The sequence below is a fragment of the Corvus moneduloides genome, chromosome 1 (assembly GCF_009650955.1).
Source record: "Corvus moneduloides isolate bCorMon1 chromosome 1, bCorMon1.pri, whole genome shotgun sequence".
In the NCBI taxonomy this organism is placed as follows: Eukaryota; Metazoa; Chordata; class Aves; order Passeriformes; family Corvidae; genus Corvus; species Corvus moneduloides.
Window position 1 is genome coordinate 55,683,074 of NC_045476.1, and position 22,517 is coordinate 55,705,590.

General features: G+C 41.2%; 1 long non-coding RNA gene across 1 annotated transcript; it reads right to left on the minus strand.

The window, feature by feature from the left end:
- Positions 1 to 200: 200 nt before the first annotated feature.
- Positions 201 to 5,431, minus strand: LOC116444773. Its single transcript, XR_004240486.1, has 2 exons — positions 5,317 to 5,431; positions 201 to 4,328 (listed from the first exon to the last, which is right to left on the minus strand). It is a non-coding gene; the product is annotated as an uncharacterized LOC116444773 (long non-coding RNA).
- Positions 5,432 to 22,517: the final 17,086 nt, after the last annotated feature.

Genomic DNA, 22,517 nt, shown 5'->3' on the forward strand with positions numbered 1-22,517 from the left:
TGTCCCTATGTGTGCATCAACTGTCACACTTAGGGTTCAACTGATGGCTGATCAACACCTATTCCTAGGACCAAACAGGCAGTGAAAATTCTGGAAAGCTATTTGAAACAGTGTAGACATCAGAATAGGTGTCAAAGAAAGGTTTCACATTTTATTTGCTAGCAGCAAGTGCCTTCAAAATAGGGAAGAGTCAGAAAGACTCAAAAGGCAGCTTTTTATTACAACACTGTATGTCAAATGAAGTTTTACACAGATTTTTATTAATAAGAGGTTGGTTATGAGATTATACTGCAGCAAGCTGAGTGCTGTACTCCATGTGAGAATGACTTTTAAAAGAAGGTGAGGGAAAAAAAGGCTGATAGGGAGCTTCTGAATCCAGCAGCCAAAGAAAGGCAAGGCTGTCCCTGGCATGTGCCCAGGTCCAGTGAGGACAGTAGGCACACACAGACACTGCACCACACGTATCTACCTAGCCAGCCACAGAGATCAGCACAGGCAGGCACCTCAGCATGCACAGCAGCCTCATGCTGTTCACCTCCCTGGCACACCAGGAGGAAGGTCTGTTAACAGAATGTGCGTATGTACAGGGGAAATCCCTGCAGCAGCTGTCCAGCCCAGACACTTGGTCTGCACAGAAGCTGTCCATGGATCCCAGTCACCCCAGGTGCTGGCACAGAGACACAAAAGCCTGGGTTAGAGCCCTCTTGCACACGCCAACACACAGGTCTCAGTCAGCGCCAGACACCACAAGGTCTCCAGCAGTGGCTCTGGACCTCCCGGTCCCCATGTAGCCAACTCCTCTGGCGGTCTCACACACAGTGGCACACATATCTTATGTTTGCTTTGGAATCTGGCTCCTAAGACAGTTATTCAACTTGCTGGCTACACCAGTTTGATATCTGCTAGCTATCAAACACTGTACACTCTCACTCAGTGTGACTGCTGGCTCCACAGTCATGTGGTTCACTTGACCATGGCCCAGCTTCAGCTACTGTCATGCAGACCTCCCAACACACATGCACACAGCAGGCAGTCCCCTCACAAAGGAAAATAGTTAGAAATTGAGTTAATAATAAGGTAGGACACAATGAGCTGGTCAAGAGCAGGGGATGGCCAGAAAATCTGGATGACCATCAGCTTCATTACCTACAACCAGCCGTGACTATTTTCCCAGACATTTCTTCCTCCCCAGCCTTCCTTTATCCCTCTCCTTAACTCCCCTAAACCTCCCATAGTATATCTTGTGTGATCCCAAAATACTCTTCCCCTGGCTCCTGTAATATATCCCATACTCCTAGGCAGCATCCCCCTCAGTCCAGAGTGGTCTCGGGAGCAGCCGTCACCAGTGTTGGGTGTCATCCCTGGCACATGGGGCTGAAGGCACTGCTGAGACAGCCCTGGGAGAGACCATGTTCCTTTCTCTGACTGAGTTCTCCTGCCTGCCATCTTGTCCCTGGGCTCCTTTGTGCCGGTAGAGATGTGATTTTTACCACATAACCTAGAAAAGGAGTTCTATCAGACTTGGTCTATCAGTTCTATCTGATCATGCAGTTTTGCGGCTGAGACACGAGGGGACCCTGTTAATAATTCCTAGGAACTGAGGGCAAACACTCACCTAGCTAGATTATGCCAAGTCCCTGAAGTCAGCCTTTACAAAGCAACTGGAATATTACAGTCAAAAAATTCACCAGTTCAGACTGAATCTTGAAAGGGCCTCTGTCATTGTGAACACCATGAGGAATCAAATATACCACAAGAGACCTGAGGCAAAAATCTCCAAGGCCATGTTCTCAGTACAAGGAGTCCCACAAATTAGAGCAAAAGCAGACAGCAAGATGATGCGATGTTTGAAAATAAGTACAAGAGGCTCCGTGGTTTATATCTCTGTGCCTGAGTTTGCATTACCATTCAAGTGTGCAAAACTTGGGTAAATACAAAAGGCATCAGAGTTGCTTGGTCAGGGCAATTATACCTATAATAAACAGCAAGATTGCATCAGGAGACTACCAAACTACTCTTTTGCCTGAAAGCAGAAGAGATTGAATTAGTTTTGGTAAAGATCTGTAGGTCACTGTTGCAAAGACCTGCAAATTTGGATTAGAACACTGGGAATCAAGAAAACCTCACTGCTCTGAAGCCTAAATAGCTCAAACACATTAGCCATTGTTGCTGGTTCCCAGAATAACCCCCTGCTGCCTAGGCCACAGAGATGATAATAACTCTCTGCTCTCTGCGGTGAGCATCACATGCAGCAGATATTACATGCCTCCAGCCTCCCACTCCATGCCCTTAATGTGGAGGCAAAAGCAGTAAATAGTTTTGGCTGCTTTGTCTCAGGCCGTTTGCAAATGCAGACGAAGGTATTGCCTGTTGGTGTCCAATGGCCCTTCCACATCTCCTTGCAATGGCATTCACGGACAGTTGCTCCCAGACAGCTCTGCTGGGCCACACTGGTCTGGGTCGTAGAGATCTTGTAAGTATTTAAATTCCCTTGTATGGCAACATCCACTGCTAGTTAATAAACCCTTTATATTTTTTGAGAGAAAAGAAGGTGGAGGGAGGAGTACCTTCGAGAGGCTCTGATGCTTGGAGCCATGTGTATGACACACCTGAGTCTTTGCTATACGCTAACATTCAGGCTGTGGAAAATGTGAGGCTACTGCATTCTGCAGTACCTCTCTTCCCCCATATCCCTATCCTCCAACAGGCTCCTCAGTTGCCCAAACAGCGTGTGACATGCCTTGGCACCCCCACAGCGTCCGACCCCATGGTTGCACCCCATGGATGACCAGGGACAACTTTCTGGGGCTGGTGCATGCCCAGGTATTGCTGCAGAGTGGGAAGACAGCCAAGGCACATACCTGGGAGGAGCTGAGTCACAGAGAGAGAGACTCCTTGGCTCCAAGGTGCTGCTGAACAACACACGTTGTGACCTTAACCACCTTTCAAAATGGTCCTCAGCCCTTTTACACTATAAACGTAACAGTCTTCCATTGGTTTTTCCATGTGTCCACCTACAAATCAGTCTCAGTAAAAGCAGTGGGGAAAAGCTCTCAGTTACTTTGGCCAGTGACATATATCAGAAGGAAAATTAATATTCCTTCTGTATCCTCTATTTATGAAGCAACTTTACCATTTGCATAGAGCCTCCTGAGGAAGAAGAGATTCCTCCAAATGGCAATGGATGAAAAAGGAAGGGATAAAACTGGATTTTTTTTTTCTCCAGGAAATGTGTAATTTCAATAAAATTGTTACACAAAATATTTCAGTATCATTAGTGCTGGGAAAAAAAGAAATCTCTTCTGTTTTCAAAGTAACCCCCAGTTCTGTTATTCTGGGGGGTTTTCATGTAAATTATTGTAAAATACTGCTACTGTTGTGAATTTGTCTTTCTGGCTGCGCTGGGAGATGTCAGCTTGGGGCCACCAGAGTAGCTCCTCTGTTTGGAGTGCATTACTCTCCATCTTGCTAAAGGATTTTCCATTATTGTAAGGTACATTTGTGTTACAGTTAAAGCATTTCTACCCTGAGGTAGTGTCAGAACGTCATTGCCCAGAAATGCAGCCAAGACACAGTGATGGTCTTGTTAAATGCTGAATAAAAGTTGTTAATATGCTAGAGTGCTGCCTAGGGAAGGGGAAAGAGCTGCACCATCTTGTACCCACTGTGCAGTGCACACTGCACTGTCAGCAAACTCTCTCCTTGCTGTACTGCTCAGCTCTGCCTTCAGTAGTGCCCTTGTGTGCCCTGAAAATCTTTTAGCCATGAGGTGTAAAAAGGTTCTGATGATTTAGACTCAGTATGATCTTTTGTTTTAAATGGTCAAACGTTCCAGGAGCATTTTCTGAGAGCATCTGGAAGTATTTTTAAAAGGTAACTCACAGCACAAAATATTTAGGTTCCCCTTTGGTTAAAATACTAGAAAGTACATCCCAAAGTGCTTCCACTCATGAAACACACATGAAAAAAATGTAGTAATAACCCAAGAAACTGTGCAAGAAACTTTTCGTGCCTGTATACCTCCTCTTTGAGCAGGGGACATGAAGAGGTCACGAGCTTTACAATTTCACAGGTCCCTCAGATCCACAAAGAAGGGTGTAAGAGTTCCCCAGGAGAGTTTTCTTCCTTGATTGTTGCTTCTTTCTCAAAAATGTATGCCCAGATTTATTAGTGATCAGTAATCACATCTAAGTCACTACAGAAGGTTGTCAACTTCACTCCTACAATTCCAGTCCCTTATGCTGACATCAAAAACAAGAACTTCAGTCACATGATCTATAGAGGCATGGATACCGTGAACCACTGACCAGGGGTAAGGTCTTCTGGATCTGTGAAGTGGAAGAAACAGTGGTGAATAGGAGCACGTGAAAGCCCCAGGGAGAACTGGCACTCTGCTGCCGACACACAGAAAGACACTGCACCTGCCTCGGGGAACCTCTGGCCCCAGAGAGCAGTGGTGCTAAACTTCAGCTGCCAGAAAGCAGAGAGAAAGTAAGTGCAAGGTTTAATGTTTGCAAAGCCATTGATAAACACTATCTTTCTGCATAAGAGTAAATTACAGGCAATTTAAAATTCTGTACTGCAAGAGATGCAAGAGGATTTTCACAGCCTCATTCAGCGACTCTCTTCCCGCTCTCCCAGCTCATGAGCTGTATTACAGAAAAACAGTTTCTGTATTTACACTATGATTTATATCCTTGCTAAGTATTCCCTGCTAGCCATCTTAGCTTACAAAGTACTGAATTAAACAGATCTGAGGTTTGATTGACTGTGGCTGTTCTTATGATGCCTTCTCACCCAATTTGTATCACCTGCTCAAAAGACAAGGGTCACCTCTTCCCGGGTCCTGCATTTGACACATTGTCTGCCCTTGCTAAGTAGTATTAACTGGCCTGACAGTATAGCAGAACTTCGGCCCCACGTTTTCACAGAGCAGAACACAAAAAATTAGAGCAAAGCCTTGTGAAATCATGACAGTTCCTATAAAATCCCAGCTCTCAGAAAGCACAGTAGTATTTCCTGACCCTCAGAAACCCATGACAATGGTATTAAACTAAATATTTTAGCACTACCTCTATTTAGTTTGGTTTTCAGTTTTTCTGTTACAGTACCCATGGCGATGCATCCATTTGGTGATGAATTCCCAGCACAAGTTTAGCATGTTTCCAGTAGTTTTAAGATTACTCTGAGCTGGCAAAACACACGGCCAAAAGTACCTTTTGGGGAGATGGACCGAAATGCAGAGGCTCATTTCTTTGTATTCATTCATCTAGAATGACATCTCCCTGCAGACCATCGTACTGACTGCAGCCTTACCTCGCCTGAAGCCTTGCGGGAAAGATACACAAAAATCCCTCCGACGTCCAGATGGTGCATTGAGAGGCTGGAGTGAGGAGAAGCTCCGGAGTTCCCTGCCTGCGCGGAAGCAGCCAGAGCCACTTCCAAAAGCTACACAAAAGAGCCTCTGTCTCTGCTGATGAGAGATCCTTTTGAAGCTTAGGAGCCGTGACTGGCAGCATTTCATATCTGGCCATCTTTAGGTTTGGAGCCATGAAGAATGGGAAAGAAGAAAAAGATGGGAAAGGAGAGAGCAGGGCAGAAAAAAGGTAGGATCAGCTCAGAACAACTCTGGCTAAGAGCCTGTCACAGCAACATACATTTTGCATTACCTCATGTATGATATTTTTTGCTTTCAGGCTTTCTTATCAACATGGAAATTTCCAGTTTATTTTTGACCTTTTCAACAGAAAGTGGGCAATTTCTCTCAGCTAAGAAGACATGTTATAGTTCGCTATTAAGAAACACAAAACTTCCTCAATGTAAAGGTACATTGTAAAAAATAATAAGCCTAAACCAAGAGCACGCAGTTTCATTTTAAAGAATGCATGCATTCCTGCTTTCTGTAGGAGATTACAGGGAAGTCTTTACACAAAAAAATTCCACTTACATGCAAATAAACTGATTATGTTTGACTATGAATATTGCCAGGTTTAAAATACTCTAATTCACTTCTTAGCTCCTATTGTGGCATGGTTACAAAATATTTTTGCCTCTCTATGTCTTGCTTTTTCCACTTGTAAACCATACAATTTTCTTGTTGAAAACAAGAAAAATAGTGTAGCCGATTCTTGTACAGCAGTAAGCATTTTTTCCTTAAAGATGAAAAACATTCTAGAAGTTGAACTCCCAGTGTTAACAGATCAGTTCTCTTATGATGTTTTTCTTCACAACTCTCAACTTCATTTTTCCCTGACATAGATAACAGAAAAACTTTGTTTATGTCTCTGATCAACTGTTCTTCTCGGTATTTTTATTATTCTACCTTATTCCATTAAATGCCATTTACTGTGGCTACAGTGGAACAAAATCACTTAAAAAATAAATTAAGCTTTCATTTTCAGGTCTTTGAATATAAAAATATTCAACAATTCATTAAAATTTTTTATTTTGTTATTTTCTCTTCCTCTCTTTAAAATGCATAACCTAGTTCTTATGAGCAAAGAATCTTAATATTATATATTTCAGAGGGAAAATAAGTGCTAAGGAAAAGACTTTTTTGATTGGTTTTAAAAGGATTCAAGAAAATACTCTCTACAACTAAAATAGGATGGTCTGGGATTCACTCAGGCCAAAGCAAGAACGGTAGAGAAAGAGATAAACCTTAAGAACTTGTAATTCTGTCACAAGTTTTGAAATCTTAATCTTGCTTTTTTGGAAAGCATCAAACTGTCAGTTTCTTTGAAGTATGCTTCCCAATGCTCTCAACACCTGCACTTTTGTCATAAACTTGTTGGACCTCAAAATTCTATCCATTACTTTACTATTATAGGCTGTCTTATGAAAAGTTGGGCACAGGGACTGCCTGGCCATCGTATCTGCATGCAACTCAAAGGTGATGTAAATGACCAGCCACCAAGCCCTGCTAGGGGCCTGCAATGCCCAAGCATTAAATACCCAAGCAATGAGCCCATGCAGGGCTCAGCTGCCCTCCACCTCATCCACATCCTGCTGGAGGGGTCCCAGGAGGCCACTGCCACTCTCCTCTGGCTATGAACCACCTTTCTTGGAGCTGCCTGTCCACTCCATCCTCCAAACAGCTGATGCTGGTCTGGCTTTGGAAAAAAAATGGGTGTGAGGAGAGGAACAGTAAGAAAGGTTGGTTATTCCTTGATTAGTGTTTTCATTTCACTCTAACACATGAACACCTCAAAACAAAGGGAAAAAAAAGAGACAAAAATATTTCAGCAATTTCCTCTTCCTCCTCCAGTTCAACACAGCAAAGTGAAATAAAACAACTTAGTGATTAATCTAATGGGTGAGGATATAGGGATTTTTATTTTACACACTTAAGTAGGTAACGATGAATGCTGACATTTTTCTTTAAGGTCTAAAATCTGCCCTTAAATAGCTAGGAGTGGCTGGGTGAAAGTCTGTTGTGGGAGAGGCATAGGAGACTGAATTACCACCCCTCTTAGCCTCAGGGAAAAAAAATAATAAAATATTTAAAGCCTATGAATATAATTTATTTGTGACTTGCCTACAACTATTGTGCTCACTGATTTCACTTAATCTGCGCTGGCAGAGTACGTCAGCCTGACAGAAGTGCTGCTGCATTACAGTGCACTGCCTCCATTAAAATACTGCACAGCAGCTAAACTGGGGCAACCCTGCGCTCCTGAAATCCTCAGCTGGCCCCCATGACCCAGGAGAGAAGTCAGCCCCAGCAGAGGGAACGTGTAAGCAGGCTGCCCTCCACTGCACACCTGCGGGAGACTCCGTTTGTCAGAAAGAATCCCCAGCAGTTCCTCCTGCAAGGGGAGGCTCTTACCCTCCTGGGGTTATTGTGCCCCTGGGAACAGCATCTGCCCCGAGCAGAGCCACTCTGGTTGCACTTTGGGTGTGCTCACACGAACACAACTTCTTGGTTGCATTACAGTGATGAGACAAGTGAACAGGCAAAACACAGCAACCATTGAAAGAGGACTTTACAGGGTTCAAACACACCCACTACTTCTCCCACAATTCACTTGATGAGGACAGAGAGCCATGACTGAAATCCAGCTCATCAGCACCAAGTCAAATATTTGCCATCTTTCCAGGTAGATCCCACCTGGTGTCCAGTCTGGCGCCAGCCAGACTTCTTGATGTTAGCTGATGAGACATCATAAAAACACAGAAGCAGCAATTATCTCATATGCAAACAGGTAACTTATTAACATCTGCTTATTGCGTGTGACATAGCGTAACACGTCCTGTATTCTTCCTTAAATAAGCACACACAGGCACTGAGAGCTTTTGTTATCATTACAGTTGATAGTCAGGAACATTAGGGCATTCATCACCAGCTGATTGCATCCCACCCGGGAACCTCTGCTGGGAACACAAGGTGGGTGGCTCACCCCTCCTCTTCCTCTGGGACTTTGCTCTTCCTTCTCATGAGTATTTGAAATTCACATCATCATTACAAGGTTTTATTTTGCTTTTTTTTTTTTCGTTTTTATGAGGAGTATTCTTTTTTATGCCTGGAGTCCTGTGGTACACTTGCCAGACTCTGTTACTCTGGTCAGACAGGAATTTCACCAGGACAGTTACAGCTCCCAGTTTCTGATGAAAATTTGGAAGGCAAAGACAATTCATTTCACTTAAACAGCCCAGGACGTTTCTCTTGGACTTACGACATTCATAAAAGAGGTACTGCTTTCTCTCATCTATCCTGTATCAAAATACAGCCTCGCTTTTATATAGTCATTTCAGTCAGAGCAGTTTACATTGCAGGAATTAATAATCCTTTTTTGAGGTGGGAAGCTCAGGGCAGAAAGGTCAAGGATATACTGACATGGCCAGGATAGCCAAGTTGGTGTGAGACATACAGCAGAGAAACGCAGGTCTACAGCACACAAGAGCTTTGCTCTGCAGCACTGCAGAGCTGCAACAGGGTCCCACTCCTGAAGGGCTCCTTTAGGATATTCCACAGAATAAATAAATACAATTTCCCACTAACACTCCAGGCATTTTCTGCTATTAAGCTGTTCTTCGGCTAGCATAGCAATGTCAAAAGATCAGTTTTAAAAATTTTAGCACCTAGAGCCACAATTAGGCTCAAAAAGATGTTGCTCAGATTCTCAGAGGCAAATAACACTTACAGCTTGCTTTCTCTTGGCTTGCCCAACTCCCTAGATAAAAGTTACATCCTTAGCAGATGTCACCCAAGTCAAAAAAGGTTGTTCTTTACTATAAATTCACATTACTCCTAGCATATGGGATTAAGAGCTGTGATAAAGAGCTTTGTGTCTGGCTGACAGAAGCATATTTTTTCGTCTGATCTGAGCAACATCTGACTTCTCTAGACCTCTCTCTTTTTCATCCAAGCACTTAGTTGTCTTGGGAAAAATGACCTGTTATCAACTTAAACAAAACAACTGCTATCCAGAACAGACCGATAAAATAGAATTTATATGAGGAGCTGTGGGTTTATTGGCTATTAGTTTAAGCTGTTTGTCCTATTTTAGGAGAGTATAATTTGTATTAGGTTTTTCCCCCTGTTGAAATGACTACGAGATCCATTGTCATAAATAAGGAACTGCATTGTTTAACGTGGCCATTAAAGAGGAGGTTTATAGATCACATGATCACAAGGGTTCACTTGGGTTTCATAGCAATTAGTAGACATGGATGTATAGCAGCAGTTCACAACATGCTCTTGTTTGACCTTTTTGCCCTACATTTTCGACCACTTTGAGGCTGTTTTATGTAACTTCTCCAAAAACTAACCTTCACTGCCCTCTGCTGGCTGCACCTTTTTCTCATTGCACAGCTTGTCACACTGTGCAGAAGACAGGATGTGCCGTGGTTTAACCCCAGCCAGCAGCTGAGCTCCGCGCAGCCACTCACTACCCTCTTCTACTTGGTGGGAAGGGCAGAAGAATCAAAATAAAAGAAGTAAAAACTTGGGGGTTGAGATAAGTCCAGTTTAATGATTGAAACAAAGATAATACAATAATAAAAACATTGATAATGATATTGATAATAATAATGATAATGATAATGCAAGAGAGGGAGAGAAATGCAACCCGAGAAAGACAAGTACTGCACAAGACAATTGCTCACCACCCACTGACAGATGCACAGCCTGTCCCCAAGCAGCAGTCGGCTCCTCTCAGCCAACTTCTCCCAGTTTATATACTGGGCTTGACATTCCACAGCATGAATATCCCTTTAGCCAGTTCAAGCCAGCAGTCCTGGATATCCTTCTTCCCAACTTCTTGTACATCTGCTCACTGGCAGAGCATGGGAAACATCAAAGTCCTTGGCTGATGGTAAGCACTAATTAGCAACAACTATAACCATAGTGTGTTATCAACATTTTTCTCATACTGAACACAAAAGAGAGTTGTGCCATCTACTAAGGAGAAAATTAACTCTGTCCCAGCTGAAATCAGGACAGATGTAGCTGGACAAGCTGCAAGGCACCTGAAGAAGGCTTCTAGATGTAGGACCTGTCTCAGGGACTGCCAGCTATGGTCTAGCTTTGCTGTCTACAGCAGCCATGGTACTGAGCTTAATGCATAGTTACCTATAGCTATAATACAGCAAGCACACTACCACTTAGGGCAGAGACATTTTCTTAGGAACAACCAGTGAATATTTTTACAACAAAATGAAGTTGCTTAAAAAATCATATTACTTCAAACCTGTATAATAGAGCCTTCTCTGATATCCAGCAAATAGGCAGTCACTGTACTTCACCAATAAATTTTAAAAACCTTTCTTAATGCCTGCATTTAAAAGAACTTTGTTTCAGAATCAGTGTAAAAATAGTTCATTTCTGCAATACTATAACATGTCTATTGGTGTTTCAAAGAAACTGGTCAGGAAACTCTGCAGAATGCTAGCCAGCCCTAGGTTACTCATAGGTATTTTGTCTCATGTCAACATTGAATGGTATTTGTTGGTAATATGGTGATTTATGTGAAAGGTAGCTATGGGGACAATCCAGACTCTCATAGATGCATTTTCATGAATCCAGGGAATTCAATAATTGGGCATTTGGTTGACAGGGAGAGCTGAGGGGCCAGAGCTGTAGTGAGCATTGAAGCAGAGCTCATCTCTGCCTTAGCAGTAAAGCGCATTTTGTGCACTGGAGGAGTAGGAATCTTTACTTCCATTGTGGTTGCCTTTACTACACATATTTCTTGAGTAAGTGCATCTTTGTTGTGCCCCCTTTCATGAGCAGCTAATTCACTAAACACTGAATAAACTCTCCCTTCATACAGTCTCCATGTGCTTAGCAGGTGGTGATCACACATGCTGTAGGAAGCTGGCTTTGAAAGAGTGATGAAAATCCACGTTGTCACAGAGATAATGTAGCTCATGACTCTCTGGCACTTTTATTTTTTTCAGCCATATCCTTTTCTTTGAAAATAGTTCTAAGATGTTTTTACCAAACAAAAGATGGCATATCTGGTAGAGCACCGTGTACGCATTTTTTCATGAAGCAGGATGATTATATTACAGAAGTTGAACTCTACAGGTGCTTTATGCAGGGAAAAGATTTTAAATGAGGAGAACAGGACATTCTGGGTACCTTGAATTTTCAGCAGTTAAAAGAATATCACAGTCTAGTAGACACAGCCGACTGTGTAACCAATTTTTATTTTTTATATGAGAAACAAAGGATTACCTTAAATAATAAAAACAATAAAGAAAGAAAGAGGGGACAAAAAAGAAAGTTATATGAGTCATGTCTTGGAATGGAGAAGTGGGTACTTCTCTTGTTCTGCCTGAGTTCCCTTTCAAAATTAACAGTGAGAGTAACCTGTGTTTTTCTTTGAAATTGTTTGAAGACACACCAGACTGCACCCATTTTCCCATGGTTCATCAGTGGATTTTACCAATGCTGTCTATAAATTTCAAGCTAGATACTGGAAACTCTCAAGACTCTGCTGGATCGGCCAGGTAAGATAAGATTTTCACATGAGTTATGCACAAGAAAGTAAGAAAAGTCCCTCTGTGTAGCTGTCATAGGGTCTTTTAACACTGGATACACCATTTCTTTAAAGGAAAGAGAGAAGCAGAGATTACTATTCTATTAAATTCACTTTTCAGTAACAAGTTTATACAGCTCCCTCGTTCCTGTCCCTTATTTATTGTCACTGAGACTTAAGAGTATTCTCAGCCCATTAGAGGGTATTATGCCATATGAATTAAGATAGGCTTCTCGTTGGAGCAATAGATGAGACATGAATGACAGTTTACAGAGAAGATGCTCAGCCTGCAAGGACCTTCCAGGCTTCAAAAAGTCTCTTCTGGAGACCTTGGGAATAGATTCCTGGAGAATAATGAAAATCTCTGTTGGCTTCCCAACGTGTCTCCAGTCAATGAGCTACAAAACGAAGCCACGAGATTAAACCTTTATTCATCTGATTCTCTCTGGTCTAATTTGGCTGTTAAATCTACACATCTTGAAGGAGAAAACAGCTGTAGTAAGTCCTGAGAGCTGCATGTACCTAGAAATGTGAAATATTCTCTGCTCTAGTTCAACAGACTCTCAGGTTTATCTGTCTGAGGGTGAGTCACAAGTGAGCAGCACAGTGTGGGTAGAGGAAGTCTCCTCAAAACAAGGTAACACTGAAAGTGGCTACAGTCAAATTCTTCGGTATCATGATGGTTTCGCACCTATGACTCATCTGTCTGTCTTGCCCTAACCACATATCTGCTTCACAGAGTCCCAGAAGGGAACACTTCCCGTCACACACCTCCTGGGTTTGAAAATAAACAGGCAACATGACCTAGTGCTTCATATCCAGGACAACTTAACCTTATGAAATCATATCATTGAAATTATGTTTTCCTGGAGATTGCTATGGAAGGCATGTTAGAAAGCTAAACAGCTCTCCAGTTATCTGACATATTGTCTTTACAGACGCAGGATTCTGAACACTGACTGAAGTTAAATGCCAAAATTGAAGTAAGATGCATTAGGGACTTTTTTTAAGAAAACTGGAACATCTTGAAGAGTTGAAAGTAAAGCATTTACACTCCCAGGAGATAAGACAGAGAGACCATAAATTCTTCCTTGTCATTAGAACTGAACATTAGAATATCTGTCCTGTTAAAAAACCCCCCAGAAATGGGAAATGTCATTTATGAATAATTATCCCTTATTCTTGGCTCTTACTCACTTTACCAAGCCATCTGTAAAAACGGCCCCACCCCCATCAGAGCAAAGACAAAAGAAAATTTATTTTTGACAAGATGACAAAATGTCAGGAGGGGTCCTCAGCAGGATCCCAGGAAACTGATTAAAAAGAAGACAGACTTCTTTTTAAAATGGTATGAAATCTGATTTTCTAGTGGTATCCCATGGCTTTTTCCTATTTCCCATTAGTCTGGAATGGAAAATGTTCAAAGGATCTTGCCGTGAATATGCTTCCTATAGAATAATGAAAATCTCTTCTTCCATCTTGAAAGCAACATGAGCCTGCTATACATTAAAACAACAGACAACCAATGAAGTTTCCATGAGAGTTCTGGAAAAGGGAAATGTAAACTCATCTCTCCTTTGTCCCTTTTGATGTCATACATACATTCATGAAAGAAATGCAGAAACAAACTGAGTGGAGGATAACGAGTCTGAGGAAAAGTTTCTGGCTTCTCTTTAACAAACATCAATTCAACAACACATCATTAGTTCATAAGAGACCCCATCCAAAATCAGTGAAATCAGTGGGAAAGCTCCCAGCTGGCTTCAGCAGGCTCTGAGTCAACTAAAGTGCAATTACAAATGCTATTTTTTCTTTTCCAGTGAAATCACTTTTTTAATGAAAAATTGCTTTTTAATGAAAAAATTGCTTTTTAACAACAGTGAAATTCTGTTGGGATCCCTAGTTTTCATTTAAGCACTTTTCATTTTTGCTGGAGCAGGCTAGAAATAAATGTATTTCATCTCACCCACCCCCCAAACTTTTTAATTTCACTCCTTTATTTTTTATTGGAAAACAATACAAGAAATGACAGGAAGCAGAGGTGGATTCAGGAAAGTAATACAGTGGTTAGATCAGAGAGCTTGCTCACCTGGAAAGCTGGATGTCTACCAGAAACAGGGGACAAATGATCCCAGAGGTAGCAAGCTTACCCAGTTCTCTTACTGTCTTTGTTGTCCCAGCAAGTAACTTCTCTCTTCATTGTTTTTATTGATGTTGCACAGAAGCTAATCGCAGAAATGCAGAAATCATACTACATAGAGTATAAAGAAACTCAGAGAGACAAAATATGCTGGCAGGATTGGTAGATCTCAAACAAATACTATATTTGAGCAGAAGGAGATAGCATCAGCTGTTTCTTGGTCAGTTACATATATACAAGGACCACACATGGTCAGCACGACAGCCTGAAGAATTCCCCTTCATCATTCTTCCCTTTTCTGTCCATTCAGTTTTGTGAAAAACATTGAAATACTGGAAGATCACCTTGCTGAGCTTCTCTGTAATTTTCTTCTTCAATGGAAGGCACCACATACACAAAACTTGACTCATCTTCAACAAGTAAAACACACCCATAGTAATGTTAAACTCCTGGTTTCCTGAATGTGTTCAGACAGGTACAGTGGTGAAAATCATCTGTGTGCATTTAGACATGCTCTTATTTAGAAGGAGAGGATTACCAGTTGGGTTGTTTTATTTGGTGTCCACACGGAGCGCCCAATTCCAAAGTTAGCGGATATATTCTGAAGGAACAGCAGCCTGTGGACAGGCCACACAAAAGCTGATTTATCTGAAGGACTACAGCCCACAGAAAGGACCAATGCCAGAGCAATGAGAAAATTGTAAGCAGTAAGGAGCAGCAGAAAGGGGAGCAGCAGAGAGGAACTCTTCTGGACTGTCCACAAACTCCCACTGCCCATCCTCCCTGCTCTGCTTGGGGTGAAGAGGAGGTATAGGAGTTAGAAATGAAGGAGTGAAGTGAGTCTGGGAAAAAAATGGACAAGTAGGGGGGAAAGTATTGCTTTATTTTTTGTTTTTGCTTTTCATTATATAATTATATTCTCATTGGAAAGACATTCATTTTTTCCAAGTAAGGTCTGTTTTGCCCAGGATATTAGCTGTAAGCGATATACCCATCTTTATCTCAACCAACAAGTTTTTAAATTCTGTTTTCTCCCCCTGTACTGTTGAGAAGAGGAAATGAGTGAGCAGCAGTGAGTGAGAGGGTGTCTGGCTGCTGGCCATGGGCAACTCACCACAACTGACCATCTTTCTCTTGGTACTGGCTATCAGTTGCACTGCATGGCTGTCCCAAAGCCCCAGCTAAAACATGCGTTCCTTTACTCAAGATGTTTCACACACAAATCTTTCCTCTGTCTTCGCCAGCTATAAAAGGTTAATAAGGTGTAAGATAAAGTACTAAGAAGCCATCTAAAAAATGCATTAATGTCATTAATTTTCACTTCCTTCCTTTCATGATAAAGTGTCACACGTATTTCACACTATCTGGCCATCCCCTAAAGAACAGCCTTCAGCCTTGTGTTTAGCATTACTAAAATCTGGAGTAATAGTGTCTTTCTTTTTTTTTCCTCCCCTCCAAATGTGTTTTAATTAGCAAAGTCTTCAAGCCTTGAGAAGAGATTTACTGCATGTCAGCACATGAATTCATGTTATTTGAGTCCATAACACTTTCTCTGTTATTTCACAGCCATCATTTACTACATTAAAGCATCCTATTTGTTTTGCTAACTACTGATGCACATTGGCCAAACACATTTGCTGAGATCTCTGTTTAATGACAGGGTTCACAAACAGAGCTGAGAGATGGGAAGCTCTCGTGATCTGCAGCATCTGAAGACATTATACCCATAGAAATCAGGACAGGCAGATCCTCAACATTTTTGTCACACTCAAAATGTCTCTCTTCTGAGTTGTGTTTAAAAATAAACTTAGCTGAGTAGTTTTCACTGCACAAGCAAAGACAGGAGTTAAAGCCTCACACCTTGACCACAGAAAAACAAGTTAGAACTGGCTATCTGGCAATCACTTTGGAAGGTCAGAAGTGACTGTACTTAATGCCAGCTGCACTGCCCCCTTACAAAGCTATGACCTGCATGAATTAGTCTATTCCCACTGCACAGGCCCGTAGGATTATGCAGACAAGGTGTATACAGAAGTTCAAATAACTCTCTGTCACAAAAAACTCACTCTACCCTGTGCTGTTAGACACAATAAACAAATTATTCTGTGGCATTCTTCCTTTTAATAATGAATTGTAAGGACCTATTGCATTCTTCATCTATCTCACACTCCTTCCATCTTTCTCCTCTTTTGCACTCCTTCTCTAACAATCCTTTCTTTCATGTGAGGGGAAATAGCTCTCCATCCAAACTGACATGAACTTCCTGACTGGCACAAGGTCTCTGTCACTTTTCAAGGTAAATTGGGTTTCTGAGCTTAAGACACAGATCTTGAGACTGAATGGGTCGTACAGGTAACATCCCAATATATACTGGAAATTTCTACATTTATTCAAAACTGTGGTGGTTTGTTTCCTGAATACAGCCAAATGTCTTTAAAAAGATACAAGAGGATTATACTTTCTGTGCATAGAGAAGTATGTGAAAAAATGTTTGTTTTCCATATGCAAGAACTCTACAAACTGTTTTTCTCTAAATGCCTTCAGAGTTCCATGACCACATGTGAAAATGTTTCCTGTCATCCCTTCATGTTTCCTATAAAAATGCAGTATGCTATCATAAATGTCAAGAATGAGGCCACATAGTTTCAATTACTTGTTTCAAGAAGACGCCTTTTCAATCACAACTTCGTACTTAAAGGGCAGCTGCTTGGGTCACATTACACATCAAGAGGCAGACTTCATGATTATTGAAATTTTCTGTATGTGTAAGCCTCAGAAGGCAAGGAAACCAGACTGCCTACATAAAAGAGCATTTCATTGTGAGAATAACTTCAGATACATAGGCTGTCACTGAGAGGATGGAAATCTTGATAAGAATATCCCTGTACTGGACAGTATATTTTCATTCGATGTGTATCACTGCGGCTAGAGTTCCATGAATCTGCAGTTATACCATGCCAATGTTCCCAGCAGAGACAAGGGAGAATTAATAGATGTGATTTCTCCATGGTCAAAGGCAGCACGTTCTAAATTCAGTGAAGTCCCAAGGACAAAGAAGAATTTGGGGTGAGGTTGTTGTTTTCTGTGATTTAGCCAAGAACTTAAACAAAATGTAAGGAGCAGGCCTTGTAGATGGCCATGTATATTTACTTTTACTGTTTCAGTTTCTTCCCTTTCAGTCTAAAAAGCTCATTCTTGGAGTCAGAAGGGTCTGGAAGGCATGCATCACATGAGAAGCCTGAGACAGCAGTGATTTAGAGTCAGGAAATCTTGCTGAGGTACACCATATAAACCAAATCTGCCAGGCAGACATGGATTGGTATTACTTAACTTCTGCTAGCTCATTAATTGAAATAACCTCCTGAAAAACTGGGATAACACAGCCTGGCTCCAGAGCTTGCTGGTGAGGTGGCCAAAAAGGAAGGAAGGCTCCTTTCCCTCCCTATAGTCTCTAACAGAACTGAGGGAGTCTATGAATAAAGGCTCTCCTGCTTACTCAGAAGTATATTCTCTGTAGACCCACTGTGGACTTCAATTAGCTAAATAATCCCACAAGCAGAACTCTTTATTGTCTATTTCCAAAAATCTCTTTCTCACCCTGTCTAAATATAAGGTGTTTCTGTGAAGCTGAAATCTGCCCCACAGGAGCAGGTACAGACCTCCTTATGTAGGTTCCCTTAAACTTGCTCATTCTTTCACAAAATGACCTAAACCAAGAGCAGTACCAGGGATCTCCCCCACCTGTGAAAGGATGTGGGAGAACTGACAGTAACCAATGGCATTACCAAATCAACTCAAATTTTAAATTCTTTTATTAAGAAATAAAATAATCCTTCCCTCTCTTGTAATATGAATTTTTCTAGAGCCATCAAAAGTGCTGGTTTTGCATCACAATACTGCCATAGTTCTGAAAAGGAAGTTCTGTCTAGACATTTTTAGACATACCTATACTTGATTCATCATCCAAAAAAAAAAAAAAAAATAGGGCACCTTGTGGTAAGTGTAGTTTGGCTGATACAGGTAGTGGTTTGTAAGACTTCTCTTGCACATCCTGTTCTCTGAATCAAAGAAGAATGAAGCAAAGCTAGCTTTAAAAATCTTCAAACAAGTTAACTTTTTGTAGTAGGAAGTGTACTTCTCTCTGGAGTGAGGCAAAACTGACTGCACACGGAACTTCCAGGCAGCACTCTTTTTCAGAGATTTCTGAAAAATACTTTGCCAGTTAATCTCCATCTCATTAACTCAAGAGATTGCTTTTCTCTTTGTCTTCAAATACCATTCTTTACCTGCATTGTATACTAGAAGCTCATCTTTTTATACAGATTGTATTTAGACAATTGTTTTTATCACAGCTATTGCCACGAAAATACAAGCAATAATTCAGGATGAAGTTTTCACATAATGAGGGACAAATTAAATTAACTAAACATTTCACATGAAAATCTACTCTTACAGTTCATCTGTTACCATAAACAGTAATAGTGAAAATATTACTGTTGGTTTTTTCAACTTTCCAGGAGTTTCCCTGAAACTGAACTACAACATAATGTGCCATAAAAACTCCCATGGAGTTTACGTCTCTGTGTCAGAACTGTTCAGTGAAAGCTCTGATGACCATAACACTGAGTGTGAAACAAAATTATAACTAGAACTGATAGACAGTGTCATCACGACACTCATATTATGAGTGTATTACAATGCATTTCCCAGGGGCATAAACATACCAAAAATATTGTGACCATAACATATAAATGGGTATTTCTAAAATAATTTATGGAAGTGATAGTTCAAAAGCACTGGAAAATGCAGTTCCTGAGACTCACCACAGAGTCACAGAAAGCCTAGCTCAGGCAAACATGGGGGAAATTATTTAAGCCAATATTACACAACAGAAGATACACCCACAGAAACTATAAAATATTGGTTAGTTGGTAAAATGTGACATGAATATTGAAAGATCTAATCAGTTCCTTGGAAAGCAAAATATCAAAGTCACAAGGACAGAGATTCAAGAAGTATTTCCAGATTTCAAGGATCAGAAGCATGTGGAGCAAATGCTACATATGTTACAATACCATAAAATAAATTAGGCAAGTGAATGAAATAAGGGATTACAAGAAATCTACATAGCCTTTTTGCTTTGCCATTTTTTTTTTTAATACACAGAAGTTGGTCATAAGTAACCTACCTTAGATCTTCACTTTTAACATAGAAAAGATGAAGCATTATCAAAATGTTCACGCATTTTTAAGATGTTCATCGAGAGGATGCAGGAAAAATTTAATTTTGAAAGTGAAATTTGCAATCATTTCTTCACTGATGCAAATTATCTAAGAAGAGTAAGCAGAGGAGGTAGATATCTTCCTTCGAAGGTAATTATCATGGAAGAGGTTCACACGTCTAAGTTCACAGCTATAAAAGATATTGGTTCATGTAGTAATCCTTTCAGATTGAAAATAAAAGAAAATATTGTCCCTTCTAGTCCTGCCCAGAGACAAAGCAGATGCAGAGCCTGATCTTCGCCTGTTGTGCAATTGACTGCACCACCCGTGTTTCCCTCAACCTTCCGGCTTCTCCTGGTCTGGGTTATTCCTACAGTGTCATGTGATGGTGAACATGCCTGTACTACATACACTTCATCCATCACCACCTCACAGCCCCCTCCACAGCACAGGTGACCTCTCTCGTGCAGGATGAAACTCATACTGAAAGAAAAGAGGACATGGGTAGAGACTGGGGAACAGGAACTTTGTGCTGTGTTTTTGCCTCATGATATTGCAGGCATTTGTGAGTTGGGAGTGTTGTGCATAAAATTATGTGACAGCTGGGAAAGCATAAATGTGGTGATCTCTTTACCCACTCCTTTCCGGATCCCATATTGTTTCCCCCACACTTTTCCCTTGCCCCTAGTCCTGGCCACTCCCTCGGGGTCTCCCTATTGGTTCCTGTACCCCAACTCCGCCCATGTACCGCCCCTGAGCCCCTGAAAACTCCCCTGCATGGGGATCACGAGGTCTCTCTGCCTCTGGGGGTTGCCCAGACAAGATTTCACCATTAAAGGTCCTCTGAAACCCTCATGGGGGGACCCTTCTCGCCTCCTTCACTGTCACTGTGTTGCAGAGCTGAGAGCTGCCGGAGCAAGAGTGCGGAGCTGTCTGAAATGGACTATGGGAGGGCGACAATGGTCACACTGCCCTAAGCAGCTCCACTGAGCTCTCAGGGAAAGCTGCAGCTTGCTAAGCTAAACCTAGCACTACAACACATAAAGAACACTTGGAACCTTTTTGCATTCCAGACTTCTCTTGTGTGCATTTTGGGTAGGCCTGGAGAGATGGCTTGAATCACCTGAGTCAGGTTAACCTAAGCCATCATTTTTAGAATTAATTACTGCACTTGGGGAAGAAATATTATTAATCATGCCTCCAGAATAAAGAAATTACAGAATCACAGTATAAACTAGGTTAGAAAAGACCTTTGAGATCTTTGAGTCCAGCCTGTGACCTAACATTACCTTATCAAATAAACCATGGCACCGAGTGCCTCATCAAGCCCTTTTTTAAACACCTCCAGGGACAGTGAGTCAACCACTTCCCTGGGCAGCTCATTCCAATGCTGAACCACTCTTTCTGTGACGAATTTTCTTCTAATATCTAGCCTAAACTTCCCCTGGTGCAGCTTTCTGCTGTATCCTCTTGTCCGGTCACTGGTTGCCTGGGAGAAGAGGCCGACCCCTGCCTGGCTCTAGCCTCCTTTCAGGGAGTTGTAGAGAGCAATAAGGTCTCCCTGAGCCTCCTTTTCTCCAGGCTAAGCAGCCCCAGCTCCCTCAGCTGCTCTTCATAGGGCAGTTCTGTTATTTCAACACTGTTTAGCTACCGTGAGTTTGTTTTCTGAATTATTTAGGAGTCTCTGTGACAGTCAGTTTATCAGCAGAGTATTGGCACCCTGGCAGTGAAGCACCACACAATCTGAAATTTGACTGGGGTATTTGATATTGTTCTTTTCAAGACCTTACACTATTTCTTCTGCTTTTTACCTTATGCAATAGTTTTGCCCAAATTCTCCCGTTTATTTTTCCTTTATGTAATTTGTCAGTGGTTTTGAAAATACTCATTATTTGCTGTGTGTAATGATTAAGAAATAGATCAAGTTACATTATTGTCCTTATTTCACAGATAAATAAATAAAATTCAGACTCAAAGATCACCAAAGACATTATGTGCAGTATTTTCATATAAAGCAAAATCTAGAACTGAAGAATAGTGGACTGGATGAAAAAATGCCACGGAAGACCAGTACAGCTGCACAAACAGGCCAACTGCATACTTGGGGTAGTCTGAGATGACTAGTTCTACGTAAAATTCCTTTTTTTTTCTTTATAATACCTACATTTATACATTTGCAATGGCGTTCCTCTCAGCACAGTTAGTTTACTAGTTTCAATCATGCCTGCTGAGTGATTTTTTCCAGGTTTTTCTGTTCTTTGTCATGTTAAAAATACTTTTGAGATTCACTTCTGGGATAAATTGTGATAGATATATATATAGAGAAAGAGAGCTTTATTTATTTATTCACAAACTCCTTTTCCATATGTGAGACATGAGAATATCAAAGGTAATTTTAAGAGTTACTTACAGATTATGCCATGGACAAACAGAAAAACTGTTTGGTTCTTCCCGTACCCAAGAACTTTTCATACCTTTGGGGCATGGTTGTGAAAAGAGAATGTTTATGGATGTAATGTTGCAGACTTGAGCTTTAAATCTTTAATTGTGAACTGCTAAATCAAACTGAGAAGTTGCCTCTAGGTCCTTGCCTGGTTTTAATTGCACGGTTTTTTTCTGTGGTTGTCCTATTCTAACCATGTCTGCTTTTCCACTCTGAGCATTTCTACTGGTTGTTTGAGTGGGGTGAGAAACTAGATATGCTTTGTTCTGAGTCTAATTTAATGTGGTTATATTTCTGGAGTTTCATGAAATTCAAAAACAAAATATGCAAACTCCTGAACCTGGGATGAGCTAACTCACTGCAGTGGTGTAGTCTGGAGGCTGAAAAGCCTTAATAGCAGCTCTGATGAAAAAGACTGGGGTCTTGGTTGACAATATGCTCTACATGAGCCAGCAGAGTGCCCTGGCATGAAAAAAGGCTAACAGCATCCTGTACTGAATTAATAAGAATCCTGCTACTGATTATTCCCCTCTACGTGGCATTTATTACACATGTAATAAATGTAAACCTGTATCCAATTTTGTACCACCAACTACGTGAAAGATGAAGATAAACCTTGTCAAGTGTATGTGGAAAGATGCTGCTGAGAGTCAGGAGCTGGAGCAACTGACCCATAAGGAACAGCGAGAGGATTTGGGCTTGATTAGCCTGGAGAAGAGATGCGTTAG